This window comes from Neofelis nebulosa, chromosome 1, assembly GCF_028018385.1.
Source record: "Neofelis nebulosa isolate mNeoNeb1 chromosome 1, mNeoNeb1.pri, whole genome shotgun sequence".
NCBI classification, from domain to species: Eukaryota; Metazoa; Chordata; class Mammalia; order Carnivora; family Felidae; genus Neofelis; species Neofelis nebulosa.
In genome coordinates this window covers 127,116,437-127,125,783 of record NC_080782.1, presented here as the reverse complement: position 1 = coordinate 127,125,783, position 9,347 = coordinate 127,116,437, and the positions used below count along the sequence as shown (strand labels likewise).

The 9,347-nt window shown below is 43.3% G+C and overlaps 1 long non-coding RNA gene across 2 annotated transcripts in view; it reads left to right on the top strand.

Moving 5' to 3' along the window:
• The first annotated feature begins 253 nt into the window (after nt 1-253).
• The window catches only part of LOC131515197 (uncharacterized), a 57,964-nt gene continuing 48,870 nt past the window's right edge, over nt 254-9,347 (top strand). Inside the window, exon 1 of one of the 2 annotated variants that reach the window (XR_009263506.1) lies at nt 254-353. This is a non-coding gene — a long non-coding RNA (uncharacterized LOC131515197). The remainder of the gene's footprint in view (nt 354-9,347) is intronic. The other variant, XR_009263507.1, reaches the window with a different exon arrangement.

Below are 9,347 nucleotides of genomic sequence, written 5' to 3'. Positions count from 1 at the left end.
ATAGGTGGGAGGTGGGGTGCAAATGTGGATTAGACTGGGTATAGGGGCCTTTCGTGCTGTGACGCAACAGTCAGACCATTTCTCTTGGTGCCGATAAGAATAATTTCTTTGATCTACTGGTCCTGCCAGCCCAGAGATCTCAGAAGAATCAAAAGGCTGCTTCACTAGACAGCATTCCAGGCTGCCTTAATATGCATTGTGACCTCAAATGGCTGCCATGCCTTTGGTCAATTCTTTTCACTTCATTTAATCAAGGATTCATTCCATAGACATCTCTTGGGCAGCAGCTCTTCCTGGGCGGTGTGTTAGACCCAGGAGCACAGCCAGGAACCACAGGAGACCAGTTCCCTCAGGTAGTTGACTGGGTGTGGAGGCTGTATTGACCCTTCCTGGGGTGGGGGGAATGGGGGAGAAGTGACAAGGATTGAAAAACCATCTCCAGAGGGAGGAAAAGGGATTTTGGCTCCTGGGAAATGAGGAAGATGCCATAGAACATCGAAGACTTCCCTTTTCCAAAACTTTCTGGAATCCCCTATGCTCAGACAACCTGTTGCTTCTGGTGAATAACTGTCAGGCTTCAACTAGAAAATTTATGCAGGTGACCAGAAGCTTTTGAGAGCTGGTGACTGTGCCAAGCTTAATTGGATACTCTGGGCTGAATTACCATGAATTCTTTGCCTTAATTGCATAATGGCCTCTTTTCTTCATTAAAATTTGGCATAATGACATCATGGGCAACAAAACATGTCAAGAGGCATTTTGGAAAGGTTGTGTATTTTCCTACAGCAGACATCTCTCTCCTAGTTTCAAGGTTAGAGGTTTTCAGCCTATTGTGAAAAGGAGTAGGAGTGGTGGAATCGTTCTGTACAATGACTGCTTTCACGAGTATATCAGTCTGCTCAGGCCCCCGTAACAAAATGCCATAGTCAGGGAAGCTTAAACAGCAGGAATTTATGTCTCCCGGTTCTGGAGGCTGGAAGGCCAAGTTCTGATGAGAGCCCTCTCTTGGCTTATAGACAGCCAGCTTCTCACTATGTGCTCACAAGGCAGGGGGAGAGAGGAAGGACAGAGAGAGAAAGCAAGAGAGAGAAGCAGGAGAGGATCAGCGGGCACACTGCAAGGGAGCAAGTGAGTTCTGGTGTCTCTTACTCTCTTACAAGAACACTAATCCTATCCTATTGGGGCCCCACCCTGTGACCTTATTTAACCCTAATTATGTCGTCGTAGGCTCTGTCTCCAAATACGGTCACAGTAGTGGTCAGGGCTTCAACATAATAATTTTGATGGACACCATTCAGTCCATAGCAACGGGTATATATAGATCTGTCAGAACTCAGCATTTTGTGTACTTTCAGTGAATGCAATTTCTGTACATAAGCTATACTTCCATGAAGTTGTTTTTAAAAAAATAGAATAGATGAGAGACAACCAGAGGTTGACCCTGTAGATTTAATACAGACTTTACAAAAAGGAAGGAAGGAAGGAAGGAAGGAAGGAAGGAAGGAAGGAAGGAAAGAAGGAAGGAAAAGGGAAGGGGAGGAGGGAAGGAAGGAAGGAAGAAAAGAAAGAAAGAAAGAAAGAAAGAAAGAAAGAAAGAAAGAAAGAAAGAAAGAAAGAAAGAAAGAAAAAAGAGAGGAAGGAGGGAAGGAAAGAAAAGTAAGAGGTTAGTCCTTACCCTAGCGTTGAATAATGAAGTCACTTGTTGTTCAGGTTAGCAGTGGGAGCAGGAACCTCCACACTTCCACAAATCCAACACTCCCTTGAGCTTACCCCTGTGTCTGTGATGTGGCCCAGAGAATAGGACTGAATGCCACCTCTATGCCTGCTGAGCCCAAGCTGGTTGCTCTTCTTCCCCAGTCTGCTTTGGGCATTGGTAACCACCTGTACTCTTTGGTTGTAAGGGCTCTCACAACCCAAACAAAAGACTGACCCGCCCCTGCTTTTGAGAAATAAGTCCATGATACTACATCCCCTTGAGCATAAGCTATTTCCAAATGACCTTGGGAGAGCTGTACAGGGAATGAAGCGTCTCAGGTGCCCACTTAGTCAACAGTCTGCCTCCCATTACCCCAGCATGCCCACCAAGGCTGATCCCTTCCCAAGGGGCTTCATGGTTCAGCATTTCCTATGCCATTCTGGACCCCATCATGACATGGGCTCTCTGTCTTAGGCTCAGCAGACTCAGTGTTAATAATGTACTGGTAGACAGTAATGGCTTGCATGACCTAGGGTTGCTTCTGATATTAACACAAGCATTCTAGAGACAGTGTCTGAGTCCCAAGGAGTCTTGATGCTTTTTTTTTTTAATGTTTATTTATTTTTGAGACAGAGAGAGACACGGCATGAGCAGGGAAGGGGCAGAGAGAGAGGGAGACACAGAATGTGAAGCAGGCTCCAGGCTCTGAGCTGTCAGCCCAAAGCCCGACGTGGGGCTCGAACTCACGAGCTGTGAGATCATGACCTGAGCTGAAGTCGGACGCTTAACCGACTGAGCCACCCAGGCGCCCCTTGATGCTTTTTATATAACCCCCTCTGAACTCTAGCCTGTGTGCCTTACCATGCCAGGGGAATTTTCCTAAAACCCAGAATGGGTCACATCACTTGGTTGATTCTAGTCCTCTGTTACCCATACCCTTATTCATTCAGAAATTGTACACCAAATTTCTACTGTTTTGGGCATTGGGCATACAGGAATGAATGAGACATAGTTCCTACCCTCTAGAAAACCACTGTTTGGCAGAAGCAGGTAGAATTTCAGGTAGATAAATGTCACAAAGGGCTCTAAGTGTTTTGATGATAGTGATTATGGGATTTGGCAGAATCCCAAAGGAAGGAGATGTCACTTTTTCCTGGGAAAGGAGAGGATGTCAAGGAAAGGGACCCTGAGCAAGGTTTTGAAATGAGAGAGTCAAGACATTTCCGGGAGAAGAAGCAACCTTGAGCAAAGACATGAAGCAGTGTAGACATGCTCGCCCCATTCTACTTACAAGGAAGCTCAGTCTTAGAGTTAAAGCTTGCCCATGACCATACTGCTCATATTGCTGGTAAGAGCTTTTATGAGGTTATTCTAGAAGCTGGGAATACAGCAGGAAATGTGTAAGTGCAGGGGTCTCTCCACTACTGAACACTGCAACTGTTCTTTTCAAATTAACAACTCTATCAAGCATTCCTACTATGTAAGGGAAAAGAACGGAGTTATATAATGCCCTCAAAATGTATTTGTTATATAGGAAAGGAGGCTGTATATAGACACAAATCGTTATGTCAGCCTTTCAATTTTGTGATGCTGGCTGGAAAAAGAAAGAGATCATTACTCTTTTATTTGTTTTGTCTTCCTGATGACAAAGTGCAAGCATTATAACAAAACCAGTCTTGCTGACTTAGCACTTGACCAAAATTTTGATTTATAGGTTCTTGTGAACAACATAAAATGAGCTCTGACCCGAAGGCATTTGGGGGTTGTTCTATTTGTACTCAGACTTAGGCCATATGACATGAGTTGTCATTCTGAGAAAGGTCAGTCTTTGCAGTTAAGCTATTGGGTCTGCCATGTAGATTCTGTTGTCCTGTTTCCTGAAGGGGGACCCCTGAAACCATAAATGAGAATCAATACTCAATCTACTTTTATGCCAGGAAGCTTTTCACATGGATGTCTGAACATCTATCTCTGGCTATTGAAGGAAAAAGCAATCATTAGGTCCGGGTAGATAATGTCACCATCCGCCACCTGACATTCATGTGTTAAGCAAAGGGGAATCTCAAGTACTTACATTTCCCTAGGCCCTCCTGGGCTGGGTCAGTGGTATCCAGGATTGGTGGTGTCCTGGACCATAGGACCAAGAACTTGAGCATCTCTTCCCTTGGATGGGAGAGAGGACAGGAGCCCGGGAACAAATTTTGCTCACTGATGTCCACCCAGAGATCCCATTCCCAGCCCACTCCCCCAGGTAACCAACAAGACCTCTGGAAACTTTACCTGGACCTATGAGGGAAAATTTTATGTCCCCAATTCCAAAAATACCTGCATATAAAATGTAGGGACTCAAGAGTAGGTTCTATTAGATTTTTCAGTGCCAGGGGATCCAGGAATGCTACATACTCCTAATACATCACTCTCCATATAAATCCCCTTGAGAAATCATGTACAGGACAAAGACAAAAGACTTACCGTAGTGTAGCTTGGCCTTTGACTCTAAACTCCAGTATAGAGAATGCCAGTAAACCAGACTGGGCCACGGTTAGCACTCTTTTCTCCCACACTGCTTGAGCCCATGCCAACCCTGGGCCGGGGCGGATGTCACTACTCAATCACAGTACTCTACTGTTGATCTCAGATCTAGCCTCTGACTTTGAGGATAAAGTTTAGAGAAGCAACTCCTAATTGATAAAATTAATACAAAGATTAAGTCTGTTTGCCATTTTTGGCCCAGAGAATGGGTGACCCTCGCTTTGTACTGTCCTTGTCTTGCTGCTCTCAGCTGGACTGTGTCCCCATAGATTTCACACTATGAACAAAGATATCATATACTTGGATTTGGATCACTGAAGCTCTGCCATGTATCTCCTCTCCTTCCTTCCTCTTTCCTTAACTCCCACCAACCAAGCGATGAGAGAGCATTGCATTCTCTTGGTCTTCCATTTGCATTTTTCCTCACTCTGATTTGAATTCTGCCTTTCTGCTTGGGTTATCTTTTGTTTATCCTCTCCCTGACCAGCTCATATTTGCTAATGGTTTTCATAAAAATCAAGTCTTGGAAAGGTTAAACAGAGAGTAATTTAAACCTTCCCTCCTCCTGTTTCCGATTCTGTGTCTCCCTCTCTCTGACCCTCCCCCGTTCAGTTCATGCTCTGTCTCTCTCTGTCTCAAAAATAAATAAACGTTGAAAAAAAAAAAAATTTAAAAAAAAAAAAAAAAAAAGAAAAGAAAAAAAGGGGCGCCTGGGTGGCTCAGTCGGTTAAGCGGCCGACTTCGGCTCAGGTCATGATCTCACGGTCCGTGAGTTCGAGCCCCGCGTCGGGCTCTGTGCTGACAGCTCAGAGCCTGGAGCCTGTTTCCGATTCTGTGTCTCCCTCTCTCTGACCCTCCCCCGTTCAGTTCATGCTCTGTCTCTCTCTGTCTCAAAAATAAATAAACGTTGAAAAAAAAAAAATTTAAAAAAATAAATAAATAAATAAACCTTCCCTCCTGTTGTTAATAACCCAGATGTACTACTGGATCTCTGACACTGGTGTCTCTTAATTGATAACCGAAAATGCTATCACCCACTGTTGCAGGGATATGTTATGTCCCAATATCTCATGATGTCTCTGAGGCTCTTATTACATAACATTCCTCTCAGTGAAGACTCAAACCTCCTTTCTCCCTTCAGAAAATTTCCCTTTCCTGCTTGACTGTATCTCCCCTTGGATTCCCAGGTTGGGTCTTGAATCTCTATTAATCGCCCTTGAAGGAAGTCAAGGGAGGATACCAGTGAATGGGCTCTCAGAAATCGACTAATAATTTCTGCTTCCTTTAGAGGATGGAATTCAATCAATGTTTCTCCCAAACTCCGTTGATTGCCCTCTGAGGGGGTATTAATCTGGTCAGGTTTCAGGGACCCATTTTCCAGCAGGTGACAAGCCTCAATGGCATACACAAGCCCTAGTGGACAGGCAGATTCTCTCTTTGATTCCCTCCACCGTGTAGTTGGTGGATGTCTTTATTATACAATAATAATAAGATTCAAGACTTGGGTGCTAGGGGAGTAGACAGTGGGGGATAGTCAGACTGCTCTGTGTCATCTTTTGTCTAAAACTACTTAGGCTCAACTAAGTCATTGCAAATGTTCTGGGATAATAGATATCCTGAATATCCCTTATCAGGACTCTTAAATTAACTCTTCACAAGTCTCTAATCCTCCAGCCTGGCCTTCTTCTGATCCATGCTGTATGCTGAAACCATAGTGATTTTAAGAAATGTACATATGCTCGTATTTCTGCTCTTGGAAAGGGAAACACATCCAGAGCTCTGGGAGAGAGGGCCCAGAGAAGTGATCTTGCTTTGGGAAGAAAACCTAGGTACCCACAAACCATGACTTATTGGAGAATTCACATTCTGATAAAGAGCCACATGGGGGCACCTGGGGGGCTCAGTCGGTTGAGTGTCCGACTTCAGCTCGGGTCATGGTCTCATGGTTTATGAGTTCAAGCCCTGCGTCGGGCTCTATGCTGACAGCTCAGAGCCTGGAGCCTACTTTAGATTCTGTGTCTCCCTCTCTCTGTTCCTCCTGTGCTCATGCTCTGTCTCTCAATAATAAAACATTTAAAAAAAAATTTTTAAAGCCACATGTACTTCAACATCCCCAGTAGGGAGGTGGTGGGGAAGGGAGGCTACGATGGTGAGAAGAAAAATAAAAGGAACTAGTGAACAGTTTTTTAAAGTAAAGATTGAAGGGTTTGGCACAATAGATCAATGCTGTTAAGACGCCACATTCTGAATACCTATCCTTCTCAAGCTATTCCAAGAAATAGAAAGGGAAGGAAAACTTCCAGACTCATTCTATGAAGCCAGTATTACTTTGATTCCTAAACCAGACAGAGACCCAGTAAAAAAAGAGAACTACAGGCCAATATCCCTGATGAATATGGATGCAAAAATTCTCAATAAGATACTAGCAAATCGAATTCAACAGCATATAAAAAGAATTATTCACCATGATCAAGTGGGATTCATTCCTGGGATGCAGGGCTGGTTCAACATTCGCAAATCGATCAACGTGATACATCACATTAACAAAAAAAAAAGAGAAGAACCATATGATCCTGTCAATCGATGCAGAAAAGGCCTTTGACAAAATCCAGCACCGTTTCTTAATAAAAACCCTGGAGAAAATCGGGATAGAAGGAACATACTTAAAGATCATAAAAGCCATTTATGAAAAGCCCACAGCTAACATCATCCTCAACGGGGAAAAACTGAGAGCTTTTTCCCTGAGATCAGGAACACGACAGGGATGCCCACTCTCACCGCTGTTGTTTAATATAGTGCTGGAAGTTCTAGCATCAGCAATCAGACAACAAAAGGAAATCAAAGGCATCAAAATTGGCAAAGATGAAGTCAAGCTTTCACTTTTTGCAGATGACATGATATTATACATGGAAAATCCGATAGACTCCACCAAAAGTCTGCTAGAACTGATACATGAATTCAGCAAAGTTGCAGGATACAAAATCAATGTGCAGAAATCAGTTGCATTCTTATACACTAACAATGAAGCAACAGAAAGACAAATAAAGAAACTGATCCCATTCACAATTGCACCAAGAAGCATAAAATACCTAGGAATAAATCTAACCAAAGATGTAAAAGATCTGTATGCTGAAAACTATAGAAGGCTTATGCAGGTAATTGAAGAAGATATAAAGAAATGGAAAGACATTCCCTGCTCATGGATTGGAAGAATAAATATTGTCAAAATGTCAATACTACCCAAAGCTATCTACACATTCAATGCAATCCCAATCAAAATTGCACCAGCATTCTTCTCGAAGCTAGAACAAGCAATCCTAAAATTCATATGGAACCACAAAAGGCCCCGAATAGCCAAAGTCATTTTGAAGAAGAAGACCAAAGCAGGAGGCATCACAATCCCAGACTTTAGCCTCTACTACAAAGCTGTCATCATCAAGACAGCATGGTATTGGCATAAAAACAGACACATAGACCAATGGAATAGAATAGAAACCCCAGAACTAGACCCACAAATGTATGGCCAACTCATCTTTGACAAAGCAGGAAAGAACATCCAATGGAAAAAAGACAGTCTCTTTAACAAATGGTGCTGGGAGAACTGGACAGCAACATGCAGAAGGTTGAAACTAGACCACTTTCTCACACCATTCACAAAAATAAACTCAAAATGGATAAAGGACCTGAATGTGAGACAGGAAACCATGAAAACCTTAGAGGAGAAAGCAGGAAAAGACCTCTCTGACCTCAGCCGTAGCAATCTCTTACTTGGCACATCCCCAAAGGCAAGGGAATTAAAAGCAAAAGTGAATTACTGGGACCTTATGAAGATAAAAAGCTTCTGCACAGCAAAGGAAACAACCAACAAAACTAAAAGGCAACCAACGGAATGGGAAAAGATATTTGCAAATGACACGTCGGACAAAGGGCTAGTATCCAAAATCTATAAAGAGCTCATCAAACTCCACACCCGAAAAACAAATAACCCAGTGAAGAAATGGGCAGAAAACATGAATAGACACTTCTCTAAAGAAGACATCCGGATGGCCAACAGGCACATGAAAAGATGTTCAACGTCGCTCCTTATCAGGGAAATACAAATCAAAACCACACTCAGATACCACCTCACGCCGGTCAGAGTGGCTAAAATGAACAAATCAGGAGACTATAGATGCTGGAGAGGATGTGGAGAAATGGGAACCCTCTTGCACTGTTGGTGGGAATGCAAATTGGTGCAGCCGCTCTGGAAAGCAGTGTGGCGGTTCCTCAGAAAATTAAAAATAGACCTACCCTATGACCCAGCAATAGCACTGCTAGGAATTTATCCAAGGGATACAGGAGTACTGATGCATAGGGGCACTTGTACCCCAATGTTTATAGCAGCACTCTCAACAATAGCCAAATTATGGAAAGAGCCTAAATGTCCATCAACTGATGAATGGATAAAGAAATTGTGGTTTATATACACAATGGAGTACTACGTGGCAATGAGAAAGAATGAAATATGGCCTTTTGTAGCAACATGGATGGAACTGGAGAGTGTGATGCTAAGTGAAATAAGCCATACAGAGAAAGACAGATACCATATGGTTTCACTCTTATGTGGATCCTGAGAAACTTAACAGAAACCCATGGGGGAGGGGAAGGAAAAAAAAAAAAAAAGAGGTTAGAGTGGGAGAGAGCCAAAGCATAAGAGACTGTTAAAAACTGAGAACAAACTGAGGGTTGATGGGGGGTGGGAGGGAGGGCAGGGTGGGTGATGGGTATTGAGGAGGGCACCTTTTGGGATGAGCACTGGGTGTTGTATGGAAACCAATTTGACAGTAAATTTCATATATTAAAAAATAAAAAAAATAAAAAAAAAAAAGACGCCACATTCTGAATCATTTAGTAAGTGCATATGTGGTTTCCTCCTAAGCAGAGAATTCCAGGTCCACTTTTGGACAGGATCACGGCACTCTGTGCACCAGTAGGGAAGACTGGTTTGTTCTCAGCTCTGGGTGAGGCCAAAAGCACGACCTGGAGGGTACAGGCTGCCCCACGTCCCCTTCCAGGACTCTGGGCATGATAAGGAAGCAACTCGGAAGTCCCCAGGTGGGAAGAAGCTTCCACTCTTTAG